This window comes from Cydia pomonella, chromosome 18 (genome assembly GCF_033807575.1).
Source record: "Cydia pomonella isolate Wapato2018A chromosome 18, ilCydPomo1, whole genome shotgun sequence".
In the NCBI taxonomy this organism is placed as follows: Eukaryota; Metazoa; Arthropoda; class Insecta; order Lepidoptera; family Tortricidae; genus Cydia; species Cydia pomonella.
Window position 1 is genome coordinate 8,971,178 of NC_084720.1, and position 5,726 is coordinate 8,976,903.

The window sequence follows — 5,726 nt, forward strand, 5'->3', positions numbered from 1 at the left end:
CAATGCCCAGTCATGTGCATGTAAGCAAGCGACTGGACATTTGTTGACCAGTGTACTCGATCCAAGCCTGTGTGACAGTTTACCACAACAGCAAATAAATGATAATAGCTCCTTCCACACTCCACAACAAAGCACACCTAAACCTAATATTATTATGTATTGTGATGAAATTGGGAGCAATATGAGCTCATTTTTAAACTATTACCTAAAGGGACTTAGTACAATCAGCAATTGTCTGCCTCACAGTAGCTTTGAAAATATCTTAAAACAAATTTTAAATGACAGTAATATTAATTCTAAGACAACACTGCTAATTCTTATGGGTAATAGGGGAAATGTGAACAAAAATAATTTACTTAAATACTTTGAACAGTTAAATTCACTTGCAGTGCATGAAATTATTATTTTCACATTCCCCTATTGTGAGCAAATGTCAGAGACAGAAAATAACATTAGACATAAGTTGAATATATCTCTATATAATCTTTGTACATATAGTAGTAAGTTTATCATAATTGACACTAACAAATTTGTTAGTAAATACCATATGCCTATGGTGTTTTTGACTAAAGGTAAGTGTTACCTTTCAAATTATTACAAGAGACAAATAGCTTTATCGCTATCCTATTTACTTGACATTTCTGCCAAGAATTTGGCAGACAACTCTGCTCCTATTGAGCAGCCCAGTATGAGCTTGGAATTGGTTCCAGTCATAACCAATGATTTAAACTAGCTGTTAAGACAAAAGATTCTGTCTCTGGCAATTTAGTTTTAAATAAATATAATGAAAAATACTGTAAACATGGAAAGTATATCCACCTGGTGCATCAAAACATTCAATGTATTAGAGGAAAAGATTTACAGATTGAACTTTTTATGAACGATTTTTATGTTGATATTTTATGTATTACTGAACATTGGTTAACAAATAATGAATTAATGCCTCAATTTAATAATCATCAGGTGGGAAGTTCGTTCACCAGAATTAGTTCCATACATGGTGGGTCGTTAATTATATTAAATAGTCAGTTAAAATTTAAGGAACGTAAGGATATTGTATCCATGTCTGTTGAACGGACTATAGAACTAAGTGCAGTAGAATTGGAGCAATTTATTGTTGTCTGTGTGTATAGGCCGCCATTAAGTAATTTTGAAATATTTGAAAGTGTAATGGATTCTGTGCTACTTAAAATATCATCTTCTAGTAAGAAATTATTTATATGCGGCGACTTTAATGTAAATATTTTGGAAAATTCAACAATGTCTTGTAGATTGTTGAATCTATTCAAATCTGGTAATCTCAACCACATGTTTATGGAGCCTACTAGAGTGACTGCTACTAGTGCAACCTGTATAGATAATATTTTCACTGATATTGTTCCTATTACTAAAAAAGTTATCAGTAATTTAGAATCAGACCACTTAGGTCAATTAATGGTATTTAAGACATTAAGGAAAAATACTTTGAGAAAACAAATAACTTTTGTACCAGTAACCTCGGACCGCGTAGAAAGAATGAAGCAAAGTCTAGTTCAGGCGCTACCCTTTTTGTCTTCCGATATGGGTCCAAATAGTATGTATAATTCATTCTTTCACACTTTTATGGATCATTATAATGCGATATTTACTTCAAAATCGGTCGTAGTTAGTGGTGCATCAGTTTTTAGTGAGTGGGCTACTGCGGACTTACATCAACGAAGACGTACACTGTATGCCTTGTATGAGGAACGGCGGTTTAACACGAGTGATGAATTTAAAGAACATGTCAAGCAATATTCGAAAAAGTTTAAAATAGATTGTCATATAGCTAAGCGAAATTATCTAAGTCAAAGAATAAAAAATAGTCCCAACATTATTAAAGCAACCTGGAAAGTAATCAACGTGGAGACTGGTCGCTCGAAACACAGAGTGAATGATTTTAAACTAAATATTGATAACAAAATTATAGATTCCAATTTAGAAGTAGCTACAGAATTTGAAAAATTTTTCACTGACGTACCAGTTTTCACAACTAGGGATTTAAATTCATCACCCTCATCCGCTGTTACTCTATTAAAAGATAACGCTCCAGAGTGTTGTGGAGATTTTCATTTTGAACGTGTTTGTACCTCCGATGTAGTAAAGGCGTTTAATTCGGTTAATGTCAAAAAAACGAATGACCTCTGGGGAGTCTCTGTCCATGCTGTCAAATCCTTAGTAGAAATTATAGCGCCTGACTTAGTAATTATATTTAACAACAGTGTTGATTGCGGCGAGTTTCCTGATTTAATGAAACATAGTAAAATAACTCCTTTATTTAAATCGGGTAGCAACTCTGACCCCACTAACTTTAGACCGATATCTGTGCTACCAACGTTCAGTAAGATTTTTGAAAAATTAATTCTTTCTCAATTAGTACGACATTTTAACGTCAATAATTTAATGCATAATAAGCAGTTTGGTTTTACACGGGGTCGCTCGACAACCGATGCTGGTGTTGAGCTAATTAAGCATATCTTCGATGCCTGGGAGGAGTCACGAGATGCTATAGGTATCTTCTGTGATTTGTCTAAGGCCTTCGACTGCGTTTGTCATGAAACATTAATCAGGAAACTACACTATTATGGAGTTAGAGGAGCGGCACTGGATTTACTTAAGTCCTACTTAAATGGTAGAATACAAAGGGTCGATGTGAATGGACAGCGATCACCGGGGTCATTGGTCTCTATGGGTGTACCACAGGGGTCAATATTGGGACCTTTCCTGTTCCTTATCTACATAAATGACTTGCCATTCCTTGTAAAGACCCACCATGATATAGTATTGTTTGCAGACGACACTTCACTTATTTTCAAAGTCAAACGACAGCAACAAGCTTACAATGATGTAAACGATGCTATTTCAAAAGTAGTAAATTGGTTCAATGTTAATAATTTATTGTTAAATGAGAATAAGACTAAATGTATTAAGTTTGTCACTAGTAATGTAAGGCATGTAAAAACAAGTGTCATTGTGAAGGATGAGGAATTGGAATTAGTTGATAGTACAGTTTTTCTTGGTATAACTTTAGATTCTAAACTCCAGTGGGGTCCCCATATTGCTACTCTTTCGAATAGACTGAGTTCTGCAGCTTTTGCAGTAAGCAAAATCCGTCAGTTAACTGATGTAAAAACAGCTCGATTAGTATATTTTAGTTACTTCCATAGCATTATGTCATATGGTATTTTACTGTGGGGTGGTGCATCAGATATAAATACCATTTTTGTTCTGCAGAAGAGGGCTATTCGAGCAATATATAAAATGAACCATAGAGACTCACTGAGAGATAAATTTAAGGAAATTGACATCATGACAGTGCACTGTCAATACATTTATGAGAATATTCTGTATGTGCATAAAAATATTGCCGATTTTAAGAAAAATTGTGACATTCATAATATGAATACTAGAAATAAACATAAGTTCGCCGTGCCCTTCACTCGGCTCCATAAAATTAAAAAATCATTCATGGGTAATTGTGTGAGATTTTATAATAAACTTCCAAACCATATTACTGAGTTTCCAATTAATAAATTTAAGAATCATGTAAAGCGTAAACTTATTTCTAAAGCTTATTATACCACACAAGACTACATGAATGATAAAACAACGTGGGATTAATTGTGATTCGAAATGATTAATTATTTATTATATTTGAATAATGATGATGAAATGGATATTCCAATGCATGTATTTCCTTTGTTGTTTTTATTATATTTGTTTGACATTTAGAATTTATTCTAGAAACAATCTAGACTAGTATTTTTTATACATTTTTTTTTGTATGACTATATTTTGTGAAAGTTTTAGTATTAAATTTGATCTATGAATTATATTCATTAGTATTATATATGGAATAATATTTACAACATCAATAAATTGCTCTGATAATTAGATTAAGATAATTATATGTAATACTGTCTTACTATTCATAAGTGCTTGTTGCTAGGCCTACATGAATAAAGTATATTTGAATTGAATTGAATTGAATTGAATAGATGGAAACAATCCTATTCCGCGTCTGGACCAATTTTGGTGTCTAGCAGTGGTTGCCGCGCACCGCTACGGAACGGATAATTATTCATACATTTTTATATAGACTAATTTGATAGATTTTGTATTAGGTAAATGACCCATGTATTTGACATTTCCTGCAGTAATGCAGTCGACCGCAGCAGTATTGCAATCACACTCAAATTTTAAGGGTTTAATGTAATAATGGAACCCTAAAAAGCTCTTTGTTACAAAATTAAAACACTACACACTTCCAAATTATTGATAATGTTGTCAAAATACCCCTACTCTGATGGGAATAAATAAATACTGGCAACATGTTTTTGTATACTTGCAAACTTGTTGCGTTTCGAACTTCCTGAGCGTAAGACACGAGCGTCGCACGCACACGTCGATCGTGTTTCGGCTTCACTTTTGGCTTCACTAGGTGTTATTGACGGAGTGAAGTGCGCTGTCTATGATTAGATTTTCTTAAGTATTCTTGGTATTATAACGCCACCTATTTAAGGTTTTTTACAGTACATATGGTGCTACTTTTCCGCACGCGTACGGGAATGAGCACTTTCCGTGCATATGTCGAAACTTTAAAAAGCCATATCATATGTACTGTAAAACGTAGTACGATACACGTGCGAATAGGTAATTCGCAACTCGTGTCGATTTAAAACACTCCCTTCGGTCGTGTTTTAATAACACTTTTTGGTATATGGAGATTCTATTCCTTAACTCTACCTTCCATTGTTTTATAGACCTATGAATGAGAAACAAGTAACAACCCCACCATATATTGTGTTGTTATAGCTCAAACGGATTAGGCAGCGTTTTCGATTAAAGCTTCTAGTCAGCGTGTTTTTTTCCGACAGCATCGTTATATTTCAACCAATTTACACATATTATAAATATATCTAATTGCTCTAGGTAAGTATAAAATGGTGATGCCTCTTTAACTTTGCTCAACCCGTTACCATCAAGATGTCGTCTCTTTGACGTCCCCAATCGAAGTGTGCGAGTCTGTACTCCACTCTCTTTAGCTTCCGCTTACCCCTGCCACTTGCTAACTCAAGTATTGCCAGGGAAGTCATTAAACATTACCCATCACCCTGATATTAAACTTAGGTATTTTAAGAATGTTGCCAAGTAAAATTCATATTTGCATATACTATTTGGTGCAATTGCTAAAAAATCATGACACACAAAACCTTAACAAGTCATATACCTAAGCCTTCCTCAAGAATCACTCTATTCATAGATGAAAGTCGTATGAAAAACTACTGAACGAGTTTTTACTTTTGGAGTAGATTTATAAGATGTAGTGAATTGACGTTTTCCCCTAAGCTTGCGGACACTAGGTGGCGTGACAGTCGTACCCATAGCGAAGAGGAACAATAAGCATAGAAATGAAATGGTAGAGCCGGCAGTTGACCGAACGAGATGCTCTAACTAATGGAACTTTCAATAGGAGTAGCAGAGAAAGCGCTATGATTTTTTGTCCTTGACAGTCTTTTTTTTTTCCACCGCAAGTTTTAGTATGGTTTATGGTGGGCAACAAATAACCCGATCAAATTACGTAGGTTGTTTTTGGTATGTTGTCAAGAATGTTAAAACGTGTTTTTCAGTCCTCACGACACAGGCTTGACATAGTGTGAGGGCTACTGTTAATCTGCGGTTAGATGTGTATATACAATTACACAGTA